The sequence below is a fragment of the Mustelus asterias genome, chromosome 18, assembly GCF_964213995.1.
Source record: "Mustelus asterias chromosome 18, sMusAst1.hap1.1, whole genome shotgun sequence".
NCBI classification, from domain to species: domain Eukaryota; kingdom Metazoa; phylum Chordata; class Chondrichthyes; order Carcharhiniformes; family Triakidae; genus Mustelus; species Mustelus asterias.
Window position 1 is genome coordinate 58,798,125 of NC_135818.1, and position 17,311 is coordinate 58,815,435.

A 17,311-nucleotide genomic window follows, 5' to 3' on the forward strand; every position below is an offset into this window, starting at 1 on the left:
TGTGAATAGGCCCCATCCCCTGAGCTTTTAATGATATTCACGATTGTGACCTCTGCAGAGGTCGCAAGTGTGGGAGATTCAAGTCTGAACTCCCACTGGAAAAACAATCATGATTTACCCCAGTTTTCCTGAGAATTCAGCACTTAGAATTTTTTTGGGAGAATCGTCCCCAGTATCGGTAATAAAAAACTGCGAAAACAGCTCCTGCACAAGAAACATGACAAATACATTTCTTAAAGGCATAGTATCACCACCACACTCCCCAGTCCTAGTAGTGTGACTGAGAGTGACAGCCACATTTGGGGCTGCAGCTATTCACTGGCAAGATGTTATGGGGAAGACTGGATTGGAAGGTAAGTAGGATGTTCTTGCCAGAGCCAGTCATGCAGGCCGTAGCAAGGGATGGGGGCCATGATCAACAGGCCAGTGGGCTGGGGGTGGTGGGTTAAAGTGGGGCAGTCTTTCCCCATTGGGTGCAGATCCTTATGTTGGGTACAAAGTGGCCAAACAGGAGGGATGTCCCCCCTCCTAAACCCACAGCCAAATTACCAGTGTTTACCTGATGGCCTTGCCATGTGGTGCAGGTATATGGTAAAATACCAGTGGCTGCAGGATTAGGCCTCTAAGTTATCACTAATTGGCCACTTGAGTCTTAATTGAGCCAAAGGTGGAGGACTGCCCAACACCTAATCCACAGCTGGTAAAATACCAGCAGAAGCAGGTAGACAATGGGCTTGGTAACTCATGCCAGTCAACTCATTTTTCTGCTCCCAGCAGGGAGCACAACATTTTGGCCAATGTGTTCTTCCGAAGATTTTAAATTGAAGAACATATAAGCAAATGTTGCTTGAAACAATCAGCTATGTGGATAATTGGAACACTTTCTGGGGAAGGTGGGACCTGTACCAACAGGACGGGGTGCACCTGAACCAGAGGGGCACCAATATCCTGGGAGGGAAATTTGCTACGGCTCTTCGGGGGGTTTAAACTAATTTGTCAGGGGGATGGGAAAAGGAGTTGTAGTCCGGAGGTCAGTGAGTGTAGTGAGGTACTGGGAAGGGTATCATGGTCAAAGGTGGGTACCAGCAGACAAGAAGGTGGGTTGAAGTGTGTCTACTTCAATGCAAGGAGCATCCGAAATAAGGTAGGTGAACTTGGGGCGTGGATTGGCACTTGGGACTACGATGTTGTGGCCATTACGGAGACATGGGTAGAACAAGGACAGGAATGGTTGTTGGAAGTTCCGGGGTATAGATGTTTCAGTAAGTGTAGGGTAGCTGGTAAAAGAGGTGGAGGAGTGGCCCTGTTAATCAAGGAGAGTGTAACGGCTGCAGAAAGGCATTTCGAAGGGGATCTGCCTACAGAGGTAATATGGGCTGAGGTTAGGAATAGGAAAGGAGTGGTCACGTTGTTAGGAGTTTACTATAGGCCCCCAAATAGTAATAGAGATGTGGAGCAAGAAATTGCTAAGCAGATTATGGATAGGTGTGGAGGTCACAGGGTAGTTGTCATGGGGGACTTTAACCTTCCAAATATTGATTGGAACCTTTATAGGTCGAATAGTTCGGATGGGGCAGTTTTTGTGCAGTGTGTGCAGGAGGGGTTCCTGACACAATATGTGGATAAGCCAACAAGAGGTGGGGCCACATTGGATTTGGTAATGGGAAATGAACCAGGCCAAGTGTTGGATTTGGTTGTGGGAGAGCACTTTGGAGATAGTGACCACAATTCGGTGTCTTTTGTTATTGTAATGGAGAGGGAGAGGGCCATACGGCAGGGCATAGTTTACAATTGGGTGAGAGGTAATTATGATGCAATCAGGCGGGAATTAGGAAGCATAGGATGGGAACAAAAATTGTCAGGCAAAGGCACTAATGATAAGTGGAACTTTTTCAAGGAACAAATACTGCGTGTCCTTGATAGGTATGTCCCTGCTAGGCAGAGAGGAAATGGCCGAGTGAGGGAACCATGGTTCACAAAAGAGGTGGAATGTCTTGTCAAGAGGAAGAAGGAAGCGTATGTAAGGTTGAGAAAACAAGGTTCAGTTGGCTCGATGGAGGGTTACAAGTTAGCAAGAAATGAGCTGAAAAAGGGGCTTAGGAGAGCTAGGAGGGGGCATGAGAAGTCCTTGGCGGGTCGGATCAAGGAAAACCCCAAGGCTTTTTACTCTTATGTGAGGAATAAAAGAATGACCAGGGTGAGGTTGGGGCCGGTCAAGGAGGGCAGTGGGAATTTGTGCAGAAGAGATAGGAGAGGTGATGAATGAATACTTTTCTTCGGTGTTCACCAAGGAGAGGGGCCATGTTTTTGAGGAAGAGAGGGTGTCACAGGCTGATAGGCTGGAGGAAGTAGATGTTCGGAGGGAAGATGTACTAGCAATTTTGAATAAACTGAAAGTTGATAAGTCCCCTGGGCCTGATGAAATATATCCTAGGATTCTTTGGGAGGCAAGGAATGAGATAGCAGAGCCTTTGGCATTGATCTTTGCGTCCTCACTGTCCACGGGGATGGTGCCAGAGGACTGGAGAGTGGCAAATGTTGTTCCTCTGTTTAAGAAAGGGAATAGAAATGACCTTGGTAATTATAGACCGGTTAGTCTTACTTCGGTGGTCGGTAAGTTGATGGAAAAGGTCCTTAGGAATAGGATTTACGACCATTTAGAAAGATGCAGCTTAATCCAGGATAGTCAGCACGGATTTGTGAAGGGCAAGTCTTGCCTCACAAATTTGATAGAATTTTTTGAGGAGGTAACTAAGTGTGTAGATGAAGGTAGTGCAGTTGATGTCATATACATGGATTTTAGTAAGGCGTTTGATAAAGTCCCCCACGGTCGGCTTATGAAGAAAGTAGGGATGTGTGGGATAGAGGGAAGTTTGGCCGATTGGATAGGTAACTGGCTATCTAACAGAAGAGAGAGGGTGGTGGTGGATGGAAAATTTTCGGACTGGAAACCGGTTAACAGCGGAGTGCCACAGGGATCAGTGCTTGGTCCTCTGCTATTTGTAATTTTTATAAATGACTTGGAGGAGGGGGCTGAAGGGTGGATCAGTAAATTTGCTGATGACACCAAGATTGGTGGAGTAGTGGATGAGGTGGAGGGCTGTTGTAGGCTGCAAAGAGATATAGATAGGATGCAGAGCTGGGCTGAAAAATGGCAAATGGAGTTTAACCCTGACAAATGCGAGGTGATTCATTTTGGTAGGACAAATTTAAATGTGGATTACAGGGTCAAAGGTAGGGTTCTGAAGAATGTGGAGGAACAGAGAGATCTTGGGTTTCATATCCATAGATCTCTGAAGGTTGCCACTCAAGTGGATAGAGCCGTGAAGAAGGCCTATAGTGTGTTGGCATTCATTAACAGGGGGTTTGAGTTTAAGAGCCGTGGGGTTATGCTGCAACTGTACAGGACCTTGGTGAGACCACATTTGGAATATTGTGTGCAGTTCTGGTCATCTCACTACAAGAAGGATGTGGAGACACTGGAAAGAATGCAAAGGAGATTTACCAGGATGCTGCCTGGTTTGGAGGGTAGGTCTTATGAGGAAAGGTTGAGGGAACTTGGGCTTTTCTCTTTGGAGCGGAGGAGGTTGAGAGGAGACTTGATAGAGGTTTATAAGATGATGAGGGGGATAGATAGAGTGAACGTTCAAAGACTATTTCCTCGGGTGAATGGAGCGGTAACTAGGGGGCATAACTATAGGGTTCATGGTGGGAGATATAGGAAGGATGTCCGAGGTAGGTTTTTTACTCAGAGAGTGGTTGGGTGTGGAATGGACTGCCTGCAGGGATAGTGGAGTCAGAAACTTTAGGAACATTTAAGAAGCTATTGGATAGGCACATGGAGTACTTCGGGATGATAGGGAGGAAATAGCTTGATCTGGGTTTCAGACAAAGCTCGGCACAACATCGTGGGCCAAAGGACCTGTTCTGTGCTGTACTGTTCTATGTTCTATGTCTATGAAACAAGCTGAAAAAGAGACATGCTGATGAAGTTTTTCATTTTACATTCATCAGGACAGACACAATGTCAAATTCCAAAGGGAGCAACAATTTATTCTGTATGGGAAAAGGGTGCTGTTTGATTGACAAGTTGACTATTATTGGTCATGACATTGTGACATGATGGAGTCTCTTCTGCAACTCTAACAGCTTCATGGTAGCTCACACTGTTGCCATAGAAGCTCGGATGGCTGTCACCTTATCACCTTATGTGTTGACAAGGACTTCTGGGAGTCATATTACAAAATATGCTCATGTAGAGGCATAAGAGTGTAGAGGCACAGTCCTAGGGTTTAAAATATATGGGATGACAGGTGAACCTGCCCTCAATTTCTACCAAAAGGCCTGCAAAAATTCAATGCTGGGAGCAATCAATGAGAGAAAAGTTCCTCTTGTACATGAGAGAGACAATCACATGTTCTGACTCTCCAACGCTGATTGCTCCAGCTCCTTCAATTCTAGATTCCCTCCCTGTCACTCTATTTGCTCCTCAACAAGCAGAATCTATGATTGGAGGAGCAGCAAGGACAGAGCAGGAGGGGGAGAACCTGTGACTGAAGGAGTTGGAGGAGTTATTCTCATCGAGCCCACTGTCGCCACGATGACTTTCGGCCATGCTCTCACCAACCATTGGACATCCTCCGGGTGACCAAGGAGAAGAATCAGAAAATGGAAATGAGGAGGAGTCTCTGCTGGTAATGAGACTGGAGCAAGCTCAGGGAGTCATCATTCAGTCTTGCAGGGTTGTTGAGCAAAGTGAGTGCCCATCAGAACCAGGCCCAAGTCTCATCTGGGGTGTGGGGTACATGATGGCGGTGGGCCCGAGCCTTGGCTGGAAAGGTGTGCGGACTGGGCCCAAGTTGTGGCCAGTGATGGGGGCAGGGCTGGATCTGCGTATCGGCTGCTGAGTCAGTGGAGGAGGGGTTTGGGTCAAGAGGCATTTGTGTGTATATAGTGGTATGGGTGGTGGGAGAGAGGCTGATTACATTATCTGTATGGGGGTTGGGAAGAAGGACATCTATTGCCAGGGAACATAGAGCTAGGCTGAAATCTACATGAGATTATAAAATCCTAGCATTTTTGCAAAGTAATTTAAAACACTGATTTTCGTATTCACAGGGAATTGATGCCTTTATAATCTCTTGGAACTATGTTCTGAGTTCCTTTTGTTTTAGATTTCAATAAATATTGATCTCCCCAGCCAGTGGCATTCGTGAATAAAGCACCTGTCCATTAATTTTAATATGGGTACAAAGAAGCACAATTAATGTTCCTTTGGTCCATCCAATCTGTGTTTCATTAAAGTGCAGATGATCATGTGAGAAGGTGCATTAGCTTGGAAAAATCGCGGAAAGGTGAAGTGTCTGTGAATTAAATCACTTGTTATTTGATGGTACTACATAATTTATTTGTGTGTATTTCGCTTGTTGCACAGTTGAACTTTTGGAAATCTGTATCCTGACAGATTCGTCAACAGTCATTTAAAACAGAAGTACCAAGGCTGACCTGCAGAATCAAATTGGGTCATTGTTGGAGGGCATTGAAGGGTGTGGTTCTGCTGTATAAGTGCCTAGATCACAATTTACAGATCACTGCCAAATCTTTTATTCACATTGTCATTATTACTACAATTTAAAGTTTGTTTGTTCGTGGCACAAGTAAGGCTTACATTAACACTGCAATTAAGTTACTGTGAAAATTCCCTAGTCGCCACACTCCGACACCTGTTCGGGTACACTGAGGGAGAATTTAGCATGGCCAATGCACCGAACCAGCACGTCTTTCGGACTGTGGGAGGAAACCGGAGCACCCGGAGGGAAACTCACGTGGACACGGGGAGAACGTGCAGACTCCGCACAGACAGTGACCCAAGCCAGGAATCGAACCCGGGTCCCTGGCGGGAGGCAGCAGTGCTGACCAGTGTGCCACCGTGCTGCCCCACTATCACCACCATCATGCTAAACAATGCCAACTATGGACCTAGAATCAAAGAGGAACAGTCAAAACAAGTATAAACCTAAACGGATTAACAATTTAATTAGAAGTGAAATAAAGAGGAAGTACTGAGTGAAAAGTGAAGTTGTTCATTGGGATAAATATGGGAATATATAAGATCATGTTAAAAGGATAATCATAAGGAAATAGAGGGCCCTGTAAAAAGCATAGTTGCATACACAAAGAATAACAGCAAGAATGTATTCCCGTACTCAAACAGCGAGGTGTGAGACAAGAGATAAAAACCAAGAACCATAAAAAATATGAATGGACTGAAACAGAGGAGGAACAAAGTATTCAAGATGATATTTTCTCCAAGCATAAGCATTCACAAAGGAGGATTTTTTTAAAATGGAATCAATTAAGGTTCACTTTAAGAAAGCCTACATGACTTTGAAAGGGGGACAATTATGCCCAGGTGACCAAATTAACATTTTTATGAAACTGACAGCACAGGTTGGGGTGGTATATCATACAATATGTTGTGCTTAGAATTTTTTTTAAATGACAGAATTCCACAAAGGCCACCTGTAAAGCTGATAGCAGTGGAGATTCAAATTAAATTCAATGGAAAAGGATACAAAATTGGCTGGCAGATGGAAGATTGCGGGCACTCGTTCGAGGAGTTAAATTGGGTTAAATTGAGCTAAATTAGGTTCCCCTGTGCTTGCTGACCTAGATTAGCTCCCTGGTCAAGCAACATGTTGTTTATAAAATTCTCATCCTTGTTTTTACATGTCTCCATTATCTCACTGCTCCCAATAGCTGTAATCTCCTCCAGCTCCACAACCCTCTGTAATACCTGCACTCCTCTAATTCTGGTCTCTTGTGAATTCCCAATTTGAACTGCTCCACCATTGGTGGCTGAACCTTCAGTTGCCTAGGTTCCAAGATCTGGAATACTCTTTCCACACCTCACTTTCCTCCTTTTAAAACATTCCTTAAAACTTACCCGTTTGACCAAGCTTTTGATCATCTGACGTAATCTCTCTTTATATGCCTCGATGTCATCCTGTGAAGCACCTTGGTGCATTTTATTATATTAAAGGTGTTATATAAATTTAAGTTGTTTTGTCATTAGGGGAAAGTTGATGAATGGGGCCATGGAGATCAACATTGGAAAAGGAAAGGCAGCTGATTCTAAGAAGGCAGAATGATCGAAAATGTATGAAACAAAGTATGTAATTGAGACAAATGTTGGAAAATTCATGTAATGTGCATATAATGAATTACATAAAGGAAGAAAGAATGGGTGACATAAGTGCTCCTTGAATTGTGTTAAATAGCCAATATGAAGTTAAAAGTGACCTTGGAGATTTAGTGCAATTGCTGCATAACTTATTCAACTACTGTAGAGCAACAATCAACCAATCAAATGCAATAATAAAGAATAAAGCCAAAATGGTGAAGTACAGATCAGTAAGTCATGCTTAAACTATAAAGTACTTTGGCCAGACCACGCCTTAAGTTTTGTATCCAATTCTGGATATTGAATTTGGTTCATACTTGGGCATCACCCCCTCCTTCTTCTGTCCATGTTATTTTCCAGAGAGGTAGGGTTGCCTGAGAGTGTTGGGACCTTTTGAGACACACAAAAGGAAGTGATGAGCATTAATCTTGGAGACCCTGACAGTTTTGCAGTGCTGAGATCTTCCGCTCCACCCAGTGCTCAGCATGCTTTCAGATGAGGTGTCGCATGGTGTCACACTCCTCCCACCTCACACGTGCATGGATCTCTCCAATGGCTGTATGCACTTGGCATGATGGTCTCATGATCACTAACTTGCTCCAAGCCATTTTCATAGCTGCCTCCTCGATTACGCTGAAGGTTCTCATCATTGGAGTCCGAGCTATCTCCTGGGCATAATGCACCCATTTCTCCTGTAAGGACAAAAAGGAGAGGGATATAAGGCGTTGCCAACTTGCATGGATAAGGGAAGCTGCTCCAGATGAATCAAGACAACAGGTTGGTGATGCTGCCTGTCCCCATAAGCACTATGCTACAAAGTTCTGGGCATGCACTCTTCCAAAGGAAAGGAACAACATGCATCCTGTGTCTCCTTAGCTGTTGGGCTTGTTGCAACTATGTGACAAAGAGCCTAGCCAGTGTCTTGGAGGTCAGACTCACCTTTCCAGCTGCAAAGTGCGACACAGTGGCACAGTGGTTAGCACTGCTGCCTCACAGCACCAGGGTTCGATTCCACTCTTGGGTGACTGACTGACTGTGTGGAGTTTGTACCTTCTTCCTGTATCTGGGTAGGTTTCCTCCGCAGTCCAAAGATGTGCAGGTTAGATTGATTGGCCATGCTAAATTGCCCCTACACATTTACTCCGCTAATTCCCTTAACTTACACATCCCAAGATGTGTAAGTTAAGGGAATTAGCGGAGTAAATGTGTAGAGTTATGGGGACCGGGGTGGGTGGGGGGGTGGGTTGGAGCTGGCAAAGATGGAGAGTTGGTGCAGACTCAATGGCCTCTTTTGCACGGTCGGGATTCTATGATTCTATCCTATGTTTCAATGGATTCAAACAGTCATTGAACTGGGGACGAGAGTCAAGCACATTCTGGTCCTGTGGCACTGACTGTGTTATCAATATTGATCCACGTGTCTTGGCCCCGTGGGAAGATGATGGCCCTCTTGTGCCTGACTTTGTCAAAGAGAACTTGGATGTCCACATCAATGAAGTATGGAGCTGGTGTGCACGAGTTCACCTGGCTGCTGTCTGACTGTGCCATTCTGTTATTGTACAACAGAATGTACAAAAGTCACTTTGTGTGTTTGCTTCATGGTGAATTCAGCATCAGCTTGGCAATGTGAGGGGCTATTGAGTTCTGGATTCTTTGCAAGTGCTGGTTACCTCACTGTTCATGTTTACAGGTCATCTGTGTGACAAGATTCTTGGGAGGCAGACCTCCTCGAGGTACCAATTCTATTGGGATAGTGTGAAATTGGGAGTGTCCAGGGCTTTGCTTTGTTGGTGTCCTCATATCTGAATGGTCAGCCCCTGAAATGGGTTGCTGTGCTCAATCCCAGATGCTGCTGGGATCTGCTATAGCAGCACATGACAGAGTGTGGACACATGCAGGAAGGGGGCAGAGACAGGTTGGGCCTACAGTACGCTTCAGAGGCAGCCACATAAAGGCTCCTAGGACCTTGCAATGGTTTGACTATTTCATAAGAGTTTCATTACTCTGGGCCATATGTCATAGGGACATTCCAAATCGGATAGCAAAGACAGAGAAGATCAGCAGGCACACGCCAAGCTGCAGCCACTTTTCAGCAACCTCAATATCTCCTACCACCATCTCAAGATGACTTCAAGATTTTCTAAAAGGATGGCGGCCAAGGTGGGTCTTTCATCAGGCCCACTCTGGAATCGGTCCGCCTCCATGTCCAGGTCAGGCCTGCTGAAATGGGTGACAGGTCCACCTCCAGGCCAATTCAGGATCTGGGTGTTGCAAAATCACACTTCACAGCAGGATCAAAGTGGTGGCTGGAATGCGACATGGGATCGGTCCCAATTCCAAATCCACTCCAATGGAAAAATCCGCCCCCAGATTTTAAGTCATGAAAGCCAGTTTCTGAGCAATAACGTTGCAGAGATCTTTAAAGTTCAATATTGAAAAAGTAAATCAGAAAAATTACTTAAAACTAAATAATGAGGGGGAAACAAGAAGTTATCAGGTTCACAAGAACATAAGTACATACAAAACATAAGAATATAACTTCACAGTTTCCCACATGATATCCCACCTGCCTACTCACCTAACCTATTCATATCATTTTGCAGCCTCCTTGCGTCTTCCTCACAGTTTATGTTCTCACCTAACTATGTATCATCAGCAAACCTGGATAGATTACACTCAAAATCTAAGTCATTGATAGATTTTGTAAATAGCTGACATCTAAGCACTCATCCTTGTAGTAACCCCTAGTTAGAGACTACCAACCTGAAAAGAACCCGTTTATTCCTACTGCTTTCTGTCTGTTATCCGATTTTCAATCCATGCCAATATATTATCTGAAATCCCATCAGTCGTGGCTTTGTGTAATAAACTCTTCTGTGGCACCTTATCAAATCCTTTATGAAAATATGAATGCACTACATACACTACCCATTATCCAGACTATTAGATTTGTGGCCAAATGGGACACCTAAGATGGTGATTTATAAAGCATGCTGGGATAATTGGCCAAGTACAGAAACAGACAGGCTGCAGCCCTAAATGACAGAGATAAACAGGCTGCAACTCAGATGACCGAATACACAGGACATAGGCCATGTCAAAGACAATGGACACTTTCTGGTCAAACAGAGTCGTTTACCAGACACAGGGACACCTTAATCGCTTATCTTGGAGGGAAGTATGTGACCTACATGCCTCCAGCCGTTGGGTACACACCCAGAGATCGGTGTGGCAACACCTGATTGGACTCTATCGATCAGGGTGATCAACCCCCGATCGATTGATTGGCAATAATCAAGAGACCACCCAAAAGGGCGCAAAACCAATGAGGGATAAAAGTTGCTGCACAACGGAAGGAACTCTCTCTCTCTCTCTCTCTCTCTCTCTCACAAACGACAACAACGATAACCACCACCAGCAACTACCACCACGAGGAGAGCCACCACACCAACAACGGAATGAAGACCAGAACCAGAGTATCAAACCAGACTGAAGGACCAGACTATGCAGAGGACTACAGAGACCAACACGCGGATAAGGGCCAATATCTGCATGGGTACTTGCCAGTCACGCAAAAGTTAAGTCAAGGTCTAGTATTAAACTTAAACTTTAGTATTCTGTAAATAACTCATATTGATTGTGTGAGTGATTAATGTCAATTGTGTGTATGAATAAATATTACTGTGCTAACAAGAAGTTGACTCGCAGTTCTTTGTCCACCGTATAAGGGTTAAAAACAGACTGCGGCCAGGCACAACAGTCACAACCTAAAAAACTCCAGTTGATTTGTCAAAACACAGCTTCCCTCTCATAAATCCCTGTTGACTTTGTCCAATCATATTCAAAGTGTCCTATTACCATGTCCCTAATAATAGATTCTAGCATATTCCCTGCTACTGATAACTGGCCAATAGTTCCTTGTTTCTCCTCTTCATTTGTTCTTGAATACCAGGTTGCATTTGCTATCTTCCAATCCAAGGGGATCATTCTAGAATCTAGAGAATTCTGATTGATGAAAACCAATGTATCCACAATTTCTTTAACCACATCTTGAAGTGCAAGCCAATAGGTTCAGAGATTTGTGGGTTTTTACTCCCATTAATTTCTCCATTCTTATTCCTTTACTAAGTTCGGGAACTGGAGCTGCAGCTTGAGGACATTCGTCTGGTCAGGGAAAACGAGGAGGTGATAGATAGGAGTCATAGGCAGGTGGTCACACCGGGGCCACGAGAAGCAGGCAAGTGGGTCACAGTCAGGAAAGGGAAAAGTCAGGTGGTAGAGAGTACCCCAGTGGTTGTGCCCCTTAAAAATAAGTACTCTTGTTTGAGTACTGTTGGGGTGGACAGCCCACCTGGTGGAAGCAGCAGTGGTCATGCCTCCGGCGCGGAGTCCGGCCTTGTAGCACAGAAGGGTAAGGAAAGGAGGAGGAAGGCAGTAGTGATAGGGGACTCTACAGTGAGGGGGTCAGGCAGGCGTTTCTGTGGAGGAAGTCGAGAAACGCGGATGGTGGTTTGCCTCCCTGGTGCCGGGATCAGGGATGTTTCTGACCGTATCCAAGAAATCCTGAAGTGGGAGGGAGAGGAGCCGGAGGTCGTGGTGCATACTGGTACCACTGACATAGGCAGGAAAGGGGAAGGGGTTATGAAAGGAGAATATAGGAAGTCAGGTAGGGAGTTAAGAAAAAGGAACGCAAAAGTAGTAATCTCGGGATTGCTGCCTGTGCCACGAGACAGTGAGGGAAGGAACGGAATAAGGTGGAGGATAAATGCGTGGCTGAGGGATTGGAGCAGGGGTCAGGGATTCAGGTTCCTGGATCATTGGGACCTCTTTAGGGGCAGGTGCGACCTGTACAAAAAGGACGGGCTTCACTTAAATCCCAGGGGGACCAATATCCTGGCGGGAAGGTTTGCTAAGGCTACTGGGGATTGTTTAAACTAGAATGGTTGGGGGGTGGGAATCAAAATGAGGTGACTGGGAGAGAGGAGGTTAGCTTAAAAATAAAAGGGGCTTGTAGACAGTGTGAGAGGGAGGATACACAGGTGACGGAGAGGGGGAGCACTCAGACCGAAGGGTTGAGATGTGTTTATTTTAACGCAAGGAGTGTAGTGAACAAAATGGATGAGCTTAGAGTGTGGATCACTACTTGGAAGTGTGATGTGGTGGCCATTACAGAGACTTGGTTATCTCAGGGACAGGACTGGATACTTCAAGTGCCGGGTTTCAGATGTTTCAGGAGGGACAGGGAAGGAGGCAAAAGAGGTGGGGGAGTAGCACTGTTGATCAGGGATAGTGTCACGGCTGTAGAAAAGATGGACGCCGCAGAGGGATTGTCTACGGAATCTCTGTGGGTGGAGGTTTGCAACAGGAAGGGGTCAATAACTTTACTGGGTGTTTTCTATAGGCCACCCAATAGTAGCAGGGACGTGGAGGAGCAGATTGGGAAGCAGATCCTGGAGAGATGTGATAATAACAGAGTGGTCGTGATGGGAGATTTTAATTTCCCAAATCTCGATTGGAATATCCCTAGGGTAAGGGGTTTAGATGGGGAGGAGTTTGTTAGGTGTGTTCAGGAGGGCTTCCTGACACAGTAAGTGGATAAGCCTACCAGAGGAGAGGCTGTACTTGATTTGGTATTCAGGAATGAACCTGGGCAGGTGTCAGATCTCTCAGTGGGAGAGCATTTTGGGGATAGTGATCATAACTCTATCTTCTTTACATTAGCATTGGAGAGAGATAGGATCAGTCAAGGTAGGAAAGTGTTTATTTGGAATAAGGGCAATTATGAGGCTATTAGGCAGGAAATTAGAGGCATAAATTGGAAGGAGGTTTTCTCAGGGAAATGTACAGAAGAAATGTGGCAAATTTTCAAGGAAAATTTGTCTGGAGCTCTGCACAGCAACGTTCCAATGAGACAGGGGAGTTATGGTAGGTTACAGGAACCATGGTGCACGAAAGCTGTAACGAATTTAGTCAAGAAGAAAAGAAAAGCCTACAAAAGGTTCAGGGAGCTAGGTAATGTTAGAAATTTAGAAGAGTATACGACTAGTAGGAAGGAACTTAAGAGGGAAATTAGAAGAGCAAGAAGAGGTCATGAGAAGGCCTTGGCAGACAGGATAAAGGAAAACCCCAAAGCATTTTACAAGTATGTTAAGAGCAAGAAGATAAGATGTGAAGGAGTAGGACCTATCAAATGTGACGGTGGGAAACTTTGTATTGAACCGGTTGAAATAGCAGAGGTACTCAATGAATACTTTACTTCAGTATTCACAGTGGAAAAGGATCTTGGTAGTTGCAGTGCAGACTTGCAGTGGACTGAGAAGATTGAGCATGTGGACATTAGGAAAGAGGATGTGTTGGAGCTTTTGAAAAGCATCAAGTTAGATAAATCGCCGGGAACAGACGGGATGTACCCCAGGTTACTGTGGGAGGTGAGGGAAGAGATTGCTGAGCCTCTGGCGATGATCTTTGCATCATCAATGGAGATGGTAGAGGTTCCGGAGGATTTGAGGATTGCGGATGTGGTTCCGTTATTCAAGAAAGGGAGAAGAGATAGCCCGGGAAATTATAGACCAGTGAGTCTAACCTCAGTGGTTGGTAAGTTGATGGAGAAGATCCTGAAATGCAGGATTTATGAACATCTGGAGAGGAATAGTATGATCAAAAATAGCCAGCACGGCTTTGTCCAAGGCAGATCATGCCTTACGAGCCGAATTGAATTTTTTGAAGATGTAACTAGACACATAGATGAGGGAAGAGTGGTAGATGTAGTTTATATGGATTTCAGCAAGGCGTTTGATAAGGTGCCGCATGCAAGGCTTATTGAGAAAGTGAAGGGGCATGGGATACAAGGGGACATTGCCTTGTGGATTCAGAACTGGCTTGCCCACAGAAGGCAAAGAGTGGTTGTAGATGGGTCTTTTTCAGCATGGAGGTCGGTCACCAGTGGAGTGCCCCAGGGATCTGTTCTGGGACCCTTGCTCTTTGTGGTTTTTATAAATGACCCGGATGAGGAAGTGGAAGGATGGGTTGGCAAGTTTGGTGATGACACAAAGGTTGGTGGTGTTGTGGATAGTGTAAAGGGATGTCAGCAGTTGCAACGAGACATAGATAAGATGCAAGACTGGGCGGAGAAGTGGCAGATGGACTTCAACCCAGATAAGTGTGTGGTAGTTCATTTTGGCAGGTCGAATAGGATGAAAGAATATAATATTAAGGGTAACATGCTTGGCAGTGTGGAAGATCAGAAGGATCTTGGGGTCCGGGTTCATAGGACGCTCAAAGCAGCGTCGCAGGTAGAGGCTGTGGTTAAGAGGGCGTATGGAATACTGGCCTTCATCAATAGAGGAATTGAGTATAGAAATCGGGAGATAATGCTGCAGCTGTATAGGACCCTGGTCAGACCCCACCTGGAGTACTGTGCCCAGTTCTGGTCGCCTCATTACAGAAAGGACGTGGAAGCCATAGAAAGGGTGCAGAGGAGATTTACAAGGATGTTGCCTGGATTTGGTGGCATGCCTTATGAGGATAGGTTGAGAGAGCTAGGTCTTTTCTCCTTGGAGAAGCGAAGGATGAGAAGTGACCTGATAGAGGTGTATAAGATGTTGAGAGGTATTGATAGAGTTGATTCCCAGAGGCTTTTACCCAGGGCTGAAATGGTTGCCACAAGAGGTCACAGGTTTAGGGTGCTGGGGAGTAGGTACAGAGGAGATGTCAGGGGTATGTTTTTCACTCAGAGGGTGGTGGGTGCGTGGAATCGGCTGCCGGTAGTGGTGGTGGAGGCGAATTCGATAGGGTCTTTTAAGAGATTTTTGGATAAGTTCATGGAAGTTAGTAAGATAGAGGGTTATAGGTAAGCCTAGTAGGTAGGGACATGTTCGGCGCAACTTGTGGACCGAAGGGCCTGTTTGTGCTGTAGCTTTTCTATGTCCTCTGTTCTATGTTCTAATATTAATTTAAATTTCTCATTCTCACTAGAGCCTTGGTTTCACACTCCACCTGGAATTTTATTTTGTATTTTCTACCATGAAGACAGATACAAAGTATTTGTTTCATGTTTCTGCCATTTCCTAATTTCCCTTTATAATTTCTCCTGTCTTTGCCTCCATATTAAATTCTCCCTCAGTGTATCCAAACAGGCACCAGAGTGTGGCGACTAGGGGGATTTTCAAGTAACTTCATTGCAGTGTTAATGTAAGCCTACTTGTGACACTAATAAACAAACCTAAAAATGAATGGCAGAGCAGGCTCAAAGGGCCAAATGGCCTACACCTGTTTCTATTTTCTGTTTCTAAAATCTGTTTTTATATCTCATGCTAGTTTATTCTCATCCTAATTCCTCTTGCCTTATCAAGTTCCAGGTCATCTTTTACTGAATTCTAAAATCCTCCCAGTCCTCGGGTTTACTATTTTTGACAACACTATAAATCATTTTTGAAATCTATACTACCTTTAACTTCTCTTGTTGGACATGGTTGGACCACTTTTCCCATGGGGTTTTTATTATTTTGAGGGAATCTGCCTTGCTTATCTACCATCATAACTTTTAAACTAGTTTCCCAAACTAGTTTAGCTAACTCGGCCCTCATGCCCAGGTAGTTTGCTTTGCTCAGGTTTAAGACCCTATCTTTGTGCATAACTAAATCACTCTCAAAGCATGGATTAAGTGCTACCGTGTTATGATCACGCTTCCCCAAATATTCTTCTTACTTTAATATTAATTAACCCTGTCTCTTTGCACAATATTAGATCGAAAATAGCCTGTTCCCTCGTTTGTTATTTGACATATTGAACTAGAAAACTATCATTATTACATTCCAAAAAGGTGCACTTTATACTATTACTGCAAGTGTTAGCTCAGTTGGCTGGACAGCTGGTTCACAATGCAAAGCGATGCCAACAGCGTGGGTTCAATTCCTGTACCAGCTGAGATTGTTCATGAACGCCAGCCTTCTCAACCTTGTCCCTCACTTGAGGTGTGGTAGTCCTCAGATTAAAATCGCCTAAGGTCATCTGGGACAATGGCGACAAATCCATGGTGCCACAGGATTCACAGAAGCTTTGAACTGACTCTGGTGACCATAATAAAGAGTAAACCTTATAGAGCCAGAATCTAACTGCTCAATTAACAAAGACAAAGCATGCTTCTGAACAAGAAATGTTGAAAATCCCAAAGTTAATGAGGAACCTGACCATTTGACTGACACCTGGGGCTGTTAACACTAGTTGGATGTATTCCTGGAGCCTCCGATGAGTGACTTCCCACTCTGACTGCTCCACCCTGTTAAATCTCCAATACTTCTATAACTAATAAATGAAATGAACATATCCACGATTTTTAAATACCCCCTGTGGTTCTCACAGGGTACCTGCAGCAGTGATCTGGAAATTAATCTTTCATTCCTGGAAACTCCAGAACAATTTGGCATGGCTGGCAACTCTCCAAAATGTGTCTAAGTGCAATTCTGGGATTTCAACAAGAAGTCAGAATCCTTCTAGAACTTAGGAAAATTCACTTATGTGAAATCAGTTTGTTAGCCACTACTAACCATTTGTCCATAAGTTGTGCAGTGCCTGAAGCTCCCAAAATGTACCCTTTTTGAATATGGAATTATGTCAATATCATATACATAAACATTTCATTCAATCTCACCAAGGACTGTGATTTGCCAAAAAATGCTCCATTCTCTAGTTAAAATGCGAAGAATAGCCGTAATGTAAAATACTGGAGGCCTGTTATTACTTTAAAAAATCATTCTCAGGACGTGGGCATTTCTGGAAAGGCCAGCGTTTATTGCATATCCCTTCTTGCCCTTGAGAAGATGGTGTTGGGGATTCTTCTTGAATTGCTGCAGTTTGTGACCAAGTAAAGGCAACGCATGCATTTCTACAAGCTTTTCACAACCTCAGGACATTCCAAAGCGCTTACAACCAATGAAATATTTTTGAAGTGTAGTCACTCTTATAATGTAGGAAATGTGGCAGTAAACTTGTGCACAATAAGATCTCAAAAGAAGCATTGAGTGCAATGATCAGATCATCTGTTTTCTTTTAAGAATTGTTTGCGGGACAAATATTAGCAAGGACATTGGGGATATCTCACCTGCTTTTTTCAAATTGTGCCGGGAGTTC